An 18,371-nucleotide genomic window follows, 5' to 3' on the forward strand; every position below is an offset into this window, starting at 1 on the left:
CCTTTAAGCCTACAAATTAAGAGCAGAAATGACTTGCGTCTCAATCCAGATCCACTATTTAAAGAAAATATTTATCCCCCTTTGGGACTGGAAATCCAAATTTTAACTTTTTCATTTAAAAAAAAATTATTTGATGCCAAGTGACGGTTAAACTATTGAACAATGAACATCTTTATCAAGGGTTCTAGATCAACTTTAAAGCCATGATCAACTAGACTATACCTTATCAAGGGAATTGCAAGGTTTCTATTCACAAGAAATTTGACAATGAGATTTAGCAGGGTTATCGGATAGTATGAAAGAATTAAGTCAAACTAGGTTCAAGGTAATGGTTCCAGATAAGACATAGGTATTAAAATATAAAGAAGGTGAGCATTAGTTCAAAGTATAACAGGGTATCATGTTTTAGGGTTAAGAATGGGGTTATCAAGCAATCATGAACGACTTTAAGGAACAATTGACTTTTAGATATTTAGATAAGGTTACTGAGTGTAACTTGCACGTGGCTCAATATCACAATTACTTTGGTATATTAGCATGGTATGACTTTTGAATTACTTGCATAGAAATCTCCAAGCAAAGTTAAACTACTTGCAATAGATACTTGAGGGTTAATGGCATTTGCATATAATACGAAAGATAGATTTGAAACCACTAGGATCATATATTCATATATATATAAGCTGGGTTAACACACACTTGTAGTGTAAACAAAAAGGTAGGTTGACACACTTGCACAATATAAGTTTTCAAGGGAAGGACACTTTCCTTGAGAGGCTTGACTACACACGACTTGTCTTGGGAGTGACGGGAGCACTACTCGACCTTGACGGAAAGCTTCCTATCTTCACTCGATCCTACAAAATAATAAGAATCCCTCATTACAATGGACTCTTATGACACCAAACAATCCTAACACTAAATGCACAAATTGACTCCAAGTAACGCTTAGTGTCTTATATTGCGTAAGACACTAAGTTAACACACAATACCATGCACATTTACATATAGTAGCACCTTAGAGCACATAACACAGATAGGTATAATCATACTATTATTTAGACTTGGTGCTTTATTCGGGACTTGAATGATCTCACACTCAAATCTCCACAATTCCACTTGCGACACACTACTAAACTAGTCTCGACTCTTGAAGGGCCTACACTTGGTGGTTCCAATTCTCTTAGCCAAAACCTTGGCCTAACACTCTACTAACCTATATCTAAATGCAAACACTAGGGCTCACTCATGCCTCACTCATAGGGTCCACAAAACTAAATGCTAAAAGAAAGCGTTCTCACTTGCACACTTATGGCGACACATTAGGCGACTCTCGGTTTTTGACACCACTAAAGCTCGAATATTCCTAACCAAAACTGACCTACTGGATTCTTAAGTCTATAATCTAACTTGTGTACTTGAAATGACACTAAGGGCCTTCCTAGATTTTCTTGGGCCTAACCTCAAAGTTGACACAACTCTAAATGCGTGTCCTGAAAATTGCCCTATTTTGAACCAACTTAAACTCATTGGTTCTAACTCTAAACCTCCATGGTTTGACTTGAAACTCTTCCTTAAACTCCCTAGTATCAATACTAATCAAGGCCTAATGAGGGATTACTCTTAGTCCAACTTTTTGATCTCCAAAAAGTATTAAACTCAAACTGTCCCCGGTTCTGGCAGAAACTAAGTTTTGGTATATGCACCTCACTAAATGGTTGGGTTTCTCTAAGTTATGGCTTCTGGACTCAACTAAAACCCAAGTACTAACTCCCCGTGGCTTGTTCCTAACAATGCCTAAGAAATTCCCATTCAAAATCAACACACAACTCACATGCAAATCTGGAAAAATTTCAGCGTTCTATCCTAGCCTTTCCACCTTAACTGCCACTTCAAAACCACGAATTAAATCTCAACCAAGGCAATTTTACTTTTATAAGACTCTAAACTAAGGCCTCAACCAAGAATGAAGATCATTCATGCCCTATAGCACCAACATGCAAACTAAAACTTAACATGCAACTCACAATGATCACAAAAACAAGTTCGACTAAACAATAGGATTATTAGCTCATAAATTTGACTTAAAATACTAAATTATTTCAAGGGATCATGCACACTATCTTTTAACAGCTAAGATAAAACATGATATCAAGGAAACAATTTGTTTTTAAGCCATATAGGTCGAATTTAATCACAAACCAAACATGCATGTATATTGTCGAAAAAGAGAGCATATATAGCTTGATCATTCTTGAAAATAATGCCCTATCTCTAGCATGTAAAGTAAAACATGGTATTATAACTAGAGATCAGTAGCATGCAAGTGTTTTTAAGGAGTTTTAATCAAGGAAACACTTAGTTTATGCACATAAAATTATATCTCATGGAGAACTCTTTAATCCACATGAATTAAGAGTTTTTCCTTGGAGATCACATAAAAACAAGACATGCCAGCATTAAACTTCATCTCCTAAGCATGGAACTTCTTGGAAAGTGTATTATATATTAATGGGTAGTGAAATTACACTAGAATGACAAGGATTTGTTGAAGAAAAATTGAAGGGGATGGGGGGAGGGGGCTTCGGCCGAATGGAAGAAAGAGGGGGGGAAGGAGAGAAAATTTTGAGAGTGAAAATGGTGAGGTTGAGTGGAGTGTAGTTTTGGATTAACTCTCCTCTTTTTGATCATCATGCAGCAAGAAATTAGTGGAGTTTGAAATTTATAATAGTGCCCTTCTCCCAAAGCTAAGCAAAATTACATGCAAGGTTAGTTTGGTCTTTTGGTGGATAAAAGAGAGTTAATGGGGTATGAATTATCTTTTTAGCCCTTTAAGTTGGATGGGAGGGTATTTGCCTGCATGGGTATCCATGTAAATTGCTAATTACAAAACAACTACTTTCAAAGATTTACTTTTATAAATAAAATAAAATTTCGAAAATAATAAAAGTTGTACCATAAAATAACTTGGATTTTTAGAAATTTTATGAGATCAATTTTGTGATTTGTGAATGAAATAATTTTAAAAGATGATTTTCCATGGTAAAGAATATTCTCTATAAATCAAGAATAAGAGCAATTAATAAAATTCTCGTTTTGAAAAATTCATATTTTAAATAAAGCAATTTATAATACAACAAATTCCATTCACACAAATGTACAATAAATAAATATATTTATGATCATTTCTAATATTATACAGAGTTCGCAAATAATATTACACAAAATGCCGGTCGTAACATCCTTTCCCCCTTAAAGGATTCTGTCCTCAGAATCTAAGATAACAGATGAGGATACCGGGAACGCATATCAGACTCTAACTCCCAAGTTGACTCTTCGACCTTGGGGTTCCTCTAAAGTACTTTTACTAACTTCACCGACTTATTTATAAGACTCTTTGCTTGACAGTCGAGTATTTTGACAGGTTGATCCACATACGACAAGACTTCCTGAATTTCTATAGGCTCATACTCTATTACATGATTGACATCCGGGTTATACTTTTTAAACAAAGACACATGAAAGACATTATGAACATGCTGATACTGCGGAGGCAGCGCTAACTCGTAAGCCACTTTCCCTACTTGATTCAAAATCTCAAAAGGACCTATATATCTAGGTGCTAATTTGCCTTTCTTTCCAAATCTAGTCAACCCTTTCCACGGTGACACTTTTCACAATACGGCTTCTCCGACTTGAAAACTCACATCCTTTCGAGCAGGATCTGCGTACTTCCTTTGCCTATCTTGAGAAGTAATCAATATTTTCTGGATCAATTTGACTGTCTCCCTCATCTGTTGGACCATTTTGGGACCTAGAATCTTTCCTTCTCCAACTTCATCCCTATTCGTTGGCGATCTGCACTTTCTTCCATACAATGCTTCGTACGATGGCATGCCAATGTTGGTGTGATAGCTATTGTTATAGGAGAATTCCACCAATGGCAAGTGGTCGTCCCAACTTCCTGTAAAATCAATCGCACAACTACGCAACATGTCTTCAATTGTTTGAAATGTCCTCTCGCTTTGACCATCAGTCTGCGGATGATACACCGTACTCATGTTTAACTTTGTGCCAAGACTTTCTTGAAATTGTTTCTAGAATCTCTAGTTAAATCGTGGATCTCTATCCGAAACTATTGATACAGGTACGCCATGTCGTAATACGATTTCACGCACATACAGGTGGACCAATCTGTCCAAAGAAGACCTCTCGTTAATTGGAAGAAAATGTGCCGACTTCGTAAGGCGATCAACTATAACCCATATAGCGTCATGTCCGGATTTCTTCATGGTAATCCTACTATAAAGTCCATGGTAATGTTTTCCCACTTCCATTCTCGAATCTTTAAAGGCTGAATTAATCCACTTGGTCTTTAATGTTCTACCTTCACTTTCTGACAAGTATAGCACCTCGCAACCGATTCTTCTACTTCTCGCTTCTTATTTGGCCACCAAAAATTTTGTTTCAAGTCCTGGTACATCTTGGTGCTTCCCGGATGGATTGAAAATCTAGAATTATGAGCTTCTTGCAATATTTCATTCTTCAATTCAGTCACATGAGGAATCCAAATTCTTGAGGAAAACCTTAATATACCTTGCTCATCTCTTTGAGTACAAATCTCTTCTCCGGTCAGTTGATTATTCTCCTGTTTCATCACTTCTTCCTGACATTTCTTTATATTTTCCAACAATGATGGCTAAAAAGTCATAGTATGACAAATCTCCTCAGCTTTTCTGCAAATACACAGTTCTAATTCAAATCTCCTGTTTTCTCTAGATAATTCCTTTGATACAGCTGCCATATTCAACCTGTCTTTCCTACTCAAAGCATCAGCTACCACATTCGCTTTTCCCGGATGATAATTTATCGAGCAATCATAGTCCTTAATTAATTCCAACCATCTCCCTTGCCTCATATTGAGCTCCTTCTGAGTGAAAATATACTTCAAACTCTTGTGATATGTGTAGATCTCACACCTTTCTCCGTAAAGGTAATGTCTCCAGATCTTAATTGAAAATACTATAGCTGCTAACTCCAAGTCATGTGTAGGATACTTCAATTCATGTGGTTTTAACTGTCTTGACGCATACGCAATCACCTTGTTGTGTTACATTAGCACGCAACCCAGACCCTTATGTGAAGCATCACTGAAAATCACAAAGTCTCCTTGATCATCTGGTAATACTAGTACCGGAGCTATAACCATCCTCTATTTCAATTCTTGAAAACTATCTTCACTGCATTCCATTCAAATTTCTGATTCTTCCTATTCAACTTAGTCAATGGCGTGGTGATTTTTGAGAAATCTTTACAAACCTTCTATAATATCCCGCAAATCCTAGAGAAATTCGCACTTCCGTAGGTGTCTTTGGTCTCTCCCAACTCATAATTGCCTCAATCTTTGCCGGATCCACTTTGACTCCTTCACTTCCAATAACATGTCCCAAAAATTGAACTTTCTTTAACCAGAACTCACACTTAGAAAACTTGGCATATAACTTCTCTTGTCGGAGTATCTCCAATGCTAACCATAGATGCTACATATGTTCTTCTTCTGACTTTGAATATATAAGAATATCATCAATGAATACCATTATAAACTTGTCCAAATACTTTTTAAATACCCAGTTCATCAAATCCATAAATGATGTGACAGCATTAGTCAACCCAAAAGGCATTACTAAGAATTCATAATGTCCGTATCTTGTCCTGAATGCTATCTTCGGAATGTCATTTTCTTTGATCTTTAGTTGGTGGTATCCTGATCTTAAATCAATCTTAGAAAAGCACTTAGCGTCTTTCATCTGATCAAATAAATCATCTATCCTTGGTAAAGGGTATCGGTTCTTAATCGTCATCTTATTCAATTCTCGATAGTCTATACATAACCTCATGCTTCCATCCTTCTTCTTTACAAACAGAACAGGTGTTCCCCATGGCGACGTACTCGACCATATTACTCCTTTGTCCAACAATTCCTGTAGCTAGCTTGCCAACACTTTCATTTTTGCCGGTGCCATTCTATAAGGTGCCTTCGAAACTGGTTCCGTGCCTGGAACAAGGTTGATTTCAAACTCAATCTATCGATCGGGCGGCAAACCTGGTAGTTCATCTGGAAACATATCTGGAAATTCGTTGACTATAGGAATATCTTCTATGCTGATGCTCTCTCTTTCTGAATCTACTACATAGGCTAGGAACGATTCGTAACCTTTCCTAAGCAATTTCTTAGCCTAAACGATTGTAAGAAATAATCGTTCTTGCCTCTGACCCTTAAATACCACTTTCTCTCCAATCTCTGTCTTTAAATATACCTTCTTAGATTTACAATCTATCTGTGCGTTATTCTTCCCTAACCAATCCATGCCTAAGATTATATCAAACTCCCCAATCTTGAAAAGTATCAAGTCTGCTGAAAATGTATGCCCCGAAATATCAATCTCACACTTAGGACAGAATTGTCTCACAGGAATCTTCTCTTGGTTCGCAATTACCACATCTATTACCTCGTTCAGGGTCATTTTGTCACATTTAAGTTTATCAATGGAAGTTTCTGATATAAAAGATCTAGTAGCTCCAGAATCAATCAATACCTTAGCTTCAACATTATTCATTAAAAGTTTACCTGCTATCACCTCAGAATTCTTAACAGCGTCCTTCATCTTTAAATTGAATGTCCTTGTTGTTGCTTGCGGAGTTGCGGTATATGGTGGAGGTAATGCCAATACCTCAGCTGGCATGTGTGCACTAGTACTTGCCACGTTCATCAAAGCCTTGACTGGTCCAGTTGACTTGCATTCCCTAGTTATATGTACAGTCTTTCCACACTTATAGCACATAACTCCCGACTTCGGTACCTTACATTCATTAGCCAAGTTTCCCTTATGATTGCATCTATAGCATGTCATGTTCAAGTTATTACACACTCCTGGATGTCTTTTTCCATAATGCTTACACTTTGGTCTCTGAAATCTATTTTCTCCAACTTGTCCTTGGCTTGACTGGTTGTCCCCCTTAGAATCTTGTCTCTTTTTCAAAATTCCCTTCTTCTGAAAATTTCCACCTTTGTGGAATCCAATCCTTTTCACACTCCTATCTTATGAGCTTCCGGCTTCAGACTTCTCTCCATAAAATGGAACCTTTCTCTTCTTGTTATCCTTTTCTTTCCTTGACTGTATCCCATTACTCTCAATCAGAGAAGCCTTCTGTACTACTCCAGCATTAGTATCAAGCTCAAACATAGCCACTCTATCTCTGATCCAAGGCTCTAATCCTTGTTGGAATCTCTTTGCTTTCTCTTCCTCAGTGTTGGTATACTTCATCACAAACCTTGACAGCTCCGTAAACTTCTTCTCGTATTCCAATACAGACATACTTCCTTGCTTTAATTCAAGAAATTTAAGCTCCATAAGATTCTGCATGTACTTAGGGTAATACTTTTCCTGGAATAACTTCTTAAACCTTTCCCAAGAAACCGGCTGATTTGTCTCCATAGCTTTCACTGAATCCCACCAATAGATGACCTCCCCTTTTAGAAAAGAAGTAGCATATGGCATCTTCTGATCTTCTCCCGACTGAACCAATTCAAAAGCTCTTTCCAATTCCCTAATCCATGTATTAGCTATTACCGGATCGGTGGTATCATGAAATGCAGGTGGATTCACATTCTGAAAATCTTTGAAAGTAACAATTTGTCGAGGTGGTACTGGTGGATTAGGTGGTTGGTGTGGTTCACGATTATCTTGGTTTTCGAATTGTTGTTGAAGAGATAGTTGTTGTTGAGCTATAGCATTTGTTTGCTGTTGTAAGGTTTCCAGTAATCGAAGAATATTAGGATCCGTGGTAGAAGTTGTTGTCGGGTTTTTCTTTTTAGGTGGCATGATCCTGAAATGAAAGTTATATCAAAACAGGTATGAAAAATACAGATGATTCAAGGTTTGGGTACCACAAGTCATTATATTCACATATACGATCGAGTTTCATATTAAACAATAAGGGTGATGCAAATAAAGGCATAAGAACAATTGAAGAAAATAGAACGATAGTGCATAATTATTGAAATCAAGGTCAAGGTACATCAAGATCGGAATAGAGTCTGATTCTAAGGACAACATGCTTAATTAAAAGAAATCAACAGGGAATTCTACAAGGTCCAACAATACAACAACATGAATAGTAGATAATGGAAAGAACTAAGGTTCCAGTCCATCAGAACGGGGTCCGGTAGTCTTCTCTTCACGAAGCATCTACACAATGCACTGGAGCTCGTCCGCAATCATCTGGATAGTATACTGGCTGGTACGGTCTCGGTGTGATGGCATCTAATCAAGCTTAGTGTTAACGTACTGAACTAAGGTCTCAAGTCTCGCAGTCATCTTCTCCTTAGGCTTTCCTCCATAATTTATGCTATCCGAATACACGTTCTCCAATCACTCATACTTGCCCTGAAGCCTGTCGAACTCACGCCTCAACTCAGCATACATAGAGAAAGTAATTGTGTCAGACGATTCAAAAGAAGATGAGGAATGCGCCCTTTGCTGCCAAACAATGCATAGATATATATAGGAGAATTAGTAGCGAACGACTCGAACATCCTATACCTAAACTCTCGTATAATATTCTATAAACCTATATACATATCTAACCTATTTGGGCTATCCAGGGACTCTAAACCGTAGCTCTGATACCAAAACCTGTCACGCCCCAACTTAATAATAAATATTATACAACTTATTACAATAGTTAACAAAAGGAAGTAAATACATCTGAATCCAAGATCTTACAGTTTAGGGTTTGGAACAGCCCAACACTATTAACTATTACAACCTGATTTTAATATCGAGTCCTCACACAAAACGATCACTAATCTACCTGAGCTCGAACATACGAATCGGTATCACAAGTCTTACGTGTTGTCTGCTTGAATCTAACCATATCTGCTAGCTGAAATATCAGGGTAAGCAAGTAGTGAGTCAAATGCTCAACAAGTACTATAATATACATAAACAAGAAGAATATAAAAAAATAACAAAGGAAATGAAAGATTCATCAATATAGTATCAAGAGATAAAATTCCAGGGTGATGGCATCTTTTACTTGTAATAAAATAATTGAAAACCATTTCTTCATCAAAAACCATTTTATGACGCTACGGATTACAGCCGGTAATCAGCCGCGAAGTAATCCCGAACCTCGCTGGGTTCTAGAACATTAATGGGATCCCTAGGCAACCTTTAAGCCTATAAATTAAGAGCAGAAAGGACTTGCGTCTCAGTCCAGATCCACTATTTAAAGAAAATATTTCTCCCCCTTTGGGACTGGAAATCCAAATATTAACTTTTTCATTTAAAAAAAAATTAGTTGATGCCAAGTGACGGTTAAACTATTGAATAATGAACATCTTTATCAAGGGTTCCAGATCAACTTTAAAGCCATGATCAACTAGAATATACTTTATCAAGGGAATTGCAAGGTTTCTATTCACAAGAAATTTGACAATGAGATTTAGCAGGGTTATCGGATAGTATGAAAGAATTAAGTCAAACTAGGTTCAAGGTAATGGTTCCAGATAAGATATAGGTATTAAAATATAAAGAAGGTGAGCATCAGTTCAAAGTATAACAGGGTATCATATTTTAGGGGTAAGAATGGGGTTATCAAGCAATCATGAACGACTTTAAGGAACAATTGAATTTTAGGTATGAAGATAAGGTTACTGAGTGTAACTTGCACAGGGCTCAATATCACAATTACTTTGGTATATTAGCATGGTATGACTTCTGAATTACTTGCATAGAAATCTCCAAGCAAAGTTAAACTACTTGCAATAGATACTTGAGGGTTCATGGCATTTGCATATAATATGAAAGATAGATTTAAAACCACTAGGATCATATATTCATATATATATATAAGCTGGGCTAACACACACTTGTAGTGTAAACAAAAAGGTAGGTTGAAACACTTGCACAATATAAGTTTTCAAGGGAAGGACACTTGCCTTGAGAGGCTTGACTACACACGACTTGTCTTGGGAGCGACGGGAGCACTACTCGACCTTGACGGCAAGCTTCCTATCTTTACTCGATCCTACAAAATAATAAGAATCCCTCATTACAATGGACTCTTATGACACATAACAATCCTAACACTAAATGCACAAATTGACTCCAAGTAACGCTTAGTGTCTTATATTGCGTAAGACACTAAGTTAACACACAATACCATGCACATTTACATATAGTAGAACCTTGGAGAACATAATACAGATAGGTATGCTCATACTATTATTTAGACTTGGTGCTTTATTCAGGACTTGAATGATCTCACTCTTAAATCTCCACAATTCCACTTGTGACACACTACTAAACTAGTCTCGACTCTTGAAGGGCCTACACTTGGTGGTTATAATTCTCTTAGCCAAAACCTTGGCCTAACACTCTACTAACCTATATCTAAATACAAACACTAGGTCTCACTCATGCCTCACTCATAGGGTCCACAAAACTAAATGCTAAAAGAAAGCGTTCTCACTTGCACACTTATGGCGACACCTTAGGCGACTCTCGGTTTTTGACACCGCTAGCTCGAATATTCCTAACCAAAACTGGCCTACGGGATTCTTAAGTCTATAATCTAACTTTTGCACTTGAAATGACACTAAGGGCCTTCCTAGATTTTCTTGGGCCTAACCTCAAAGTTGACATAACTTTAAATGGGTGTCCTGAAAACTTCCCTGTTTTGAACTAACTTAAACTCATTGGTTATAACTCTAAACCTCCATTGTTTCACTTGAAACTCTTCCTTAAAATCCCTAGTATCAATATTAATCAAGGCCTAATGAGGTATTACTCTTAATCCAAATTTTTGACCTCCAAAAAGTACTAAACTCAAATTGTCCCCGGTTCTGGCAGAATCTAAGTTTTGGTGTGTGCACCTCACTAAATGGTTGGGTTTCTCTAAGTTATGGCTTCTGGACTCAAATAAAACCCAAGTAATAACTCCCCGTGGCTTGTGCCTAAAAATACCTAAGAAATTCCCATTCAAAATCAACACACAACTCACATGCAAATCTGGAAAAATTTCAGGGTTCTATCCTAGCCTTTCCATCTTAACTCCCACTTTAAAACCATGAATTAAATCTCAACCAAGGCAATTTTATTTTTATAAGACTCTAACCTAAAGCCTCGACCAAGAATGAAGATCATTCATACCCTATAGCACCAACATGCAAACTAAAACTCAACATGCAACTCACAATGATCACAAGAAGAAGTTCGACTAAACAATGAGATTATTAGCTCATAAATTGGACTTAAAATACTAAATTATTTCAAGGGATCATGCACACTATCTTTTAACAGAAAAGATCAAACATGATATCAAGGAAACAATTTGTTTTTAGCCCATATAGGTCGAATTTAATCACAAACCAAACATGCATGTATATTGTCAAAAAAGAGAGCATATATAGCTTGATCATTCTTGAAAATAATGCCCTATCTCTAACATGCAAAGTAAAACATGGCATTAAAACTAGTGATCAGTAGCATGCAAGTGTTTTAAAGGAGTTTTAATCAAGGAAACACTTAGTTTATGCACATAAAATTATATCTCATGGAGAACTCTTTAATCCACATGAATTAAGAGTTTCTCCTTGGAGATCACATAAAAACAAGACATGTAAGCATTAAACTTCATCTCCTAAGCATGGAACTTCTTAGAAAGTGTATTATATATTAATGGGTAGTGAAATTACACTAGAATGGCAAGGATTTATTGAAGAAAAATTTAAGGGGATGGGGGAGGGGACTTCGGCCGAATGGAAGAAAGAGGGGGCAGGAGAAAAAATTTTGAGAGTGAAAATGGTGAGGTTCAGTGGAGTGTAGTTTTAGATTAACTCTCCTCTTTTTGATCATCATGCAGCAAGAAATGAGTGGAGTTTGGAATTTACAAGAGTGCCCTTCTCCCAAAGCTAAGCAAAATTACATGCAAGGTTAGTTTGGTCTTTTGGTGGATAAAAGAGAGTTAATGGGGTATGAATTATCTTTTTAGCCCTTTAAGTTGGATGGGAGGGTATTTGCATGCATGGGTATCCATGTAAATTGCTAATTACTAAACAACTAATTTCAAAGATTTACTTTTATAAAATAAAATAAAATTTCGAAAATTATAAAAGTTGTACCATAAAATAACTTGGATTTTTAGAAATTTTAAGAGATCAATTTTGTGATTTGTGAATGAAATAATTTTAAAAGATAATTTTCCCATGGTAAAGAATATTCTCTATAAATCAAGAATATGAGCAATTAATAAAACTCTCATTTTGAAAAATTCATATTTTAAATAAAGCAATTTATAATGCAGCAAATTCCATTCACACAAATGTACAATCAATAAATATATTTATGATCTACAGAGTTCGCAAATAATATTACACAAAATACCGGTCGTAACATAAGCTACTCACTCGATGGATAATAAATCATCATCCGTCGGGACTATATTGAGTCATCCGTCGGGACTATATTTCTTATCCGTCGAGTGCTACATTTTTCACTAAGTAAAATCTACTAAGGTGTTTTGTCAATGTAATCATCAAGTTCACAACATATCCACAACACTATTTCTACAACAACTCAAACATTTATTCCCTCTATGGCACATGAAGAATTCAAGATAGATCCATCCAAGAATTTCCATGGTGAACCTATCATTCTAAAGGATGAGCCAATAGACTGGGATAGTCTACCAATTCCTGAACTAAATCTACCTCACTTCATGAAGCAAAAGAAGACAAAGACCAGAGCAGTCAAGAAAGTGAAGCCCTCAACTCTCAGATCCAAGTCCCTAACCAAAGCACAAACCAAAGTCAACAAGGGAGATATCATATACATCTGTGACATCAAGGAATTCACATATCTAAACCTCTATCTAGATGAACTGGAAGAAGTTAGAGGGATTGATGCTTATAGGAATCTACCTGAAAGGTTAATATTCAAGTACAATGGAGGAAAAGAGATACAGTGGCCACTTCACAGGATCCTTCAAGAAAGCCAATATGTGCTGATAAAGGTTTATTCATCCTTCAAGAAGAACTTTGGATTTAATGTGATAACTAGAAGACTTGTTCTAAAGAAGATTGAAGAAATGAGGAGTATTAGAGCCAAAGATGCACTCCTAAAGACTCTAACTATTCCTTACACAGGAAGTAGAGTGCATCTAAGGCCCTACTGGCTGATGGAATTCATGGATGATAAAGGAGTTAGAAGATTCTTCATATTAGAAGACCAATTGAGCATCTCTAGCAATGAGACTCTTTTGGAAATGCAAGAAATGCTAAATCTCTCAGTATCTGATGAACTGGAATTCCACAGACAGCTCCAAAATCAGATAGAAGAAAACAACAGGAAGCTTGGAAAGAGATCCAGATCTTCAAGGAAATAGATAAATATGCTCAGGCTAGAGGAGCACCTTGAAAATGACTTTGAGCAAATCTTTGTACATTTTGTTAACTGCAACACTTTATAGTTTTATCTACTTCCATTTAAATTTGTATTTTTATGGTGTTTTGTTATCATCAAGTTTCTCTTAATTTATGGCTACAATTCTAGTAGACATAAATTGGGGGAGATTGTTGTGTATATGTTGTGAACTTGATGATTTCATTAACAAAACACCTTAGTAGATTTAACTTAGTGAAAAATGTAGCACTCGACGGATAAGCAGATATAGTCCCGGCGGATGACCCAATATAGTCCCGACAGATGATGATTTGACATCCATCGAGTGAGTAGCTTATGTAACAATAAGTCATGTATCACATTTCTACAAACACCTTTGTATAAATTCTGTAGTAGCATATAAGTCATGTTGACTTTAATTAGATATGCAGAATAGGTTGATTAATTGTACATAGATGATGTCTTGTAATTTTGCATAAATGAAATGAAGTCAAGTGCCAAATAGCTACCCGGCGGATAATCAACAATGCTACTCGACGGATGATCAACAAGGCAACCCGACGGATGATCAATAAGGCAACCCGACGGATGATCATGTACCCGACGAATAATCAATTCAAACATCTGTTGACAGTGACAACACAGTCACATGTGTCAAGTGTATACAAAAGGAATTTGGAAGCCTATTTAACTGGGTTTTTTAGAACAAAGAAGCATTTCCATTTCCATGCTATTATGAAGATATTCAAAGATGCTGGAATAGAGTAATGAAGTAGCATAGTATTAGACTTGAAAGGTTTTGTTTTATTATCTTGTCTTATTACTGTGTAATCTTGGTGATATATAAATCAAGAGTAGTAATTAGAACAACAAGAAGACTAAGCAAATATTTTCTCAGAGAAACATTTGTAAGCTATATCTTTAGCATTTCTCTGTAAGTTTAGTTGTTCTTATTTTGTAAGCATCTGTGAGCTATTCAAGCTTCACAGAGTTCTCTTGATATATATATATATATATATCTGGTGGATACATTCTAATCCACCAGAAAGTTTTAAAGACTTGTGTTTTTATTACTTTGTGTTTTGATTTATATTTAACTTGTTATTCCGCACTTTGTGAATCGAAACACTGTCATATATATCTTAAGTTAGAGCATTTTATAATTCAGAAAAAGTTTCAAGAATTCCATTAAAACTCCCTTCTGTAATTCTTGTTGCATTGTTAGGGACTAACAGTTATTTCCTCGGTAAGACTTCTATACTTTTGGGTTGTAATAACTATCACTTTGTGGATTGATTTACTCTAGTAATGAATGGTTCGTTTTTAAGACAATAACCTATAAGTGTGTGTGTGTGATAAATGTGGGGTTGTAAAAGTGTGAGTATTTATATATTGTGATACGAGATAAGTGTTATATAGTATTCAAGATGGCGTGGCCTCCTAGATCCTTTACCCCGGATTTTGGGGCACCACATGGACCTTCCTTTCTTCCTTTCTCCATCCTTTCATCTTTCTCTATTTCAAGCTCATAGGTTTTCAGGATACCATACAGTCTCTCCAAGGTGAACTCCTTGTAATCCTGTGAATTTCTCAATGAGACTGTCATTGGCTTCCACTTCTTTGGAAGAGATCTAAGGAACTTGAGGTTAGAGTCTTTTGTTTGATACACTCTTCCATGCAACTTCAAAACATTTAGTATCTTTTGAAATCTACTAAATATATCAGTGAGAGACTCACTATCTTCACAGTGGAAATGCTCATATTGACGAATCAGTAGCTGCATCTTGTTCTCCCTTACTTGCTCAGTACAATCACAAATAATCTGAATTATGTCCCAAACCTCTTTGGCTGTTTTACAGTTAATGATATTATCAAACATATCACCATCAACTCCATTGAACAATATATTCATGGCCTTCTTATCCTTCCTGACTTGCTCAATGTCAGGGTCTGACCATTCATGCCTAGGTTTTGGAACAGATGGCTCATTTCCAGTTGCAGCTCTCATTGTTACATGAGGACCTCTCTCTATGTAGTCCACATAGGCCTCATCTTGGAAAAGAATATGCAGGTGCATCTTCACCTTCCAGTGGTGATAATTATCTTTGTCTAGAAATGGGATCTTTACTCCAACATCCTTTTTGTTCATCTTGTTATTTGTTATGATCTTTATACTCTTTGTTCCTCAAGAGCTTGCTCTGATACCAATTGTTATTCCCTAACAATACAACAAGAATTACAAAAAGGGGGGTTGAATGTCTTTCTGGCTTCTTTTTAAGATTTTAAAATTGTTCTAACTTAATACCTATAACGGTGTTTGATTTGCTTTAGTGCGGAATAGAATTATAATGGAAATCAAAACACTAAGTAATAAAATACAAGCTTTAAAAATTCCTGGTGGATTAGAAAGTATCCACCAGATATATATATATATAGGGGAATGATCAAATACAAACTAAAATTAAAATAGAAACTTAGAACTAATCTAAGCCATTAGATCTACCTAATCTAATGGTCCCCCTAAATCACACCACCCAACTACCCTGCACCCTCCCACACCCAATTTCAGCTTTTCCCCTCCGTTTTTAATTTGATATTTCCCGTCAAACCGTAATTTTTTTTAAAATCTGATTTCACTGTATTTTTTAACATCTCTCAATGATCGATTTGCATTCCCTTATGTGTTATATTTCGAATTAATTTTAAAAAGAAAATTATTTGGTTTCTAGTTTCCATTCTAAATTGGTTTCTATTGGAGTAGCCCCTATATATATATCAGTTTGAGAACTCTGTGAAGCTTTGAATAGCTCACAGTTGCTTTACAAGTTGAACAAACAAACTACAGAGAAATACTTACAGAATACAGCTTGATATGTTTCTCTGAGAAAAATGTATTTGCTTAGTTAATTATTCTACTTGTTATACTTGGTTTATATATCACCAAGTTTACATGACAATAAGACAGGATAATAAAACAAAACATATCTAGTCTAACTCCATGCTACTTCACTACTCTATTTCAGCATCTTTGAATATCTTCATATTTGCATGGAAATGGTAATGCTTCTTTGTTCTCAAAATCCTGCTTAACAGGCTGCCACATTCCTTTTGCAAATACCCAATGCATGTGACTGTGTTATCACTATCAACAGCTATTTTGAATTTGATCATCCGTCGGGAGTCTTATACATCATCCGTCGGGAGTCTTGTAGATCATCTGTCAAGAGTCTTGTAGATCATCCATCGGGAGTCTATCTGCAACTTGACTCTACCTCACTTATACAGAATTATAAGACATCTCATATTTACAATTAGTCAGCCTATTCTGCATATCAATCTAGCAGTCAACATGACTTAGATAATCATATACAATCTACTAGACTGAAATATGTTGTTTGTAGAAATGTGCTACAGTACTTATTTGTTACATAAGCTACATTCTCGATGGATGATCAAATTGTCATCCATCGGGACTATAAAGTTCATCTGTCGGGACTATATTAGATCATCCGTCGAGAGCTACAAATTCCACTAAGTTAAATCTACTAAGGTGTTTTGTTTAACTTATCATCAAGTTCATAACATATTCCTAACAAATCTCTTCTTTAAGATCAACATTATCGTGCTTGAGTGCAGAGACAGAAGAATGCAATCCTTTGACTAAAAATGTTGTGGTCTTGAGAGAGGCTTTCATATCAGGATTATAAACCAAATGAACATCATGATCAGCTAATATTTAAGCAGATTCCAGAGAAATCTTCTCACTAGGTAAGCTCCAAAAATGATTCCATTCATGAGCTCTATGAATATTAAGAGTAAGAGCTTGACCAGATGATGAATCAAAATTAGACATTTTAGATGCTTCTATTCCAACCTTCAGAGCAGCATCATCAGGATTATCATCATCATCAAAATCATCAGACTCAGCATCATCACCAAAAGATTTCTCAGGAACATTAGAATCATAATTAAGAACTATGCGTTTGAGCTTTAAATCAAGATTTGACTTAAAAGGATTAGTTTCCCGTGAAGATCCTGAAAGAAAAGAATCATAAGTTCCTATATTTTTCTTTTCTTTTAAAGTGATCTCATCATTTATCACACATATATTACTTTCAATAGTAATATTTAGCTTATTATTTTCACTCTTTTCTACCTCTCCTTTTTCCAGTTCAGGAGACTACCTCTCAGTAATTCTATTTTTCTCTATACCTTTTATCACCAACTCACTAGAAAGGCTCAAGTCTCTAGAAAAAGAAGAAATAGGTGGTGGTAAAGAAGAGTGGTATGTAGTCATATAAATAGAGGTATCCCTAATAATAGGTCTATTTATAATCATTCTATCAGATAAAGTAGAGTGTAAAGGATTTGTACCTTGAGTAGTAGAAACCTTTGGTATAGCCTTGAGTGGTTGCACCAAAATGGCTTCAGTATCATCCTTAGATGTGATCAGTACATTAGGATTGAAAAAACCAGGAACAGCTTCATTAGGATTGAAAAAACCAGGAACAGCTTCATTAGGAATTGACCCTATGTCATGATTAGATACTAAGTTTACAACAATACTTTGAATTGTTGGTTCTTGTGGGACTTGACGTGTAGAGGTTTCTTCAATCTTTTGAACTGAAGGTTCTTCTATCCTTCCCTAAAAAATAGATCATTGATAATATCATATAATAGAGCAATATGCTTCTAATAAGCTTCCATGACCTGCACTGTCTTCTGAATATCATCAACCACAGAAATATGACTTCCTTGAGCAATGTCAGGACTAGTCAGATGTGATTTAGTGCTTGCACCTACACTTTGAGCAGGTGGTTCTTTTGTAGCTGGGGCATTAACGGGTGCATCTTCACATTAAGAAGATGGTTCTTGTATACTGTACCCCTTCTATGGTGATTGAAG

The sequence above is a fragment of the Apium graveolens genome, chromosome 4, assembly GCF_009905375.1.
Source record: "Apium graveolens cultivar Ventura chromosome 4, ASM990537v1, whole genome shotgun sequence".
In the NCBI taxonomy this organism is placed as follows: domain Eukaryota; kingdom Viridiplantae; phylum Streptophyta; class Magnoliopsida; order Apiales; family Apiaceae; genus Apium; species Apium graveolens.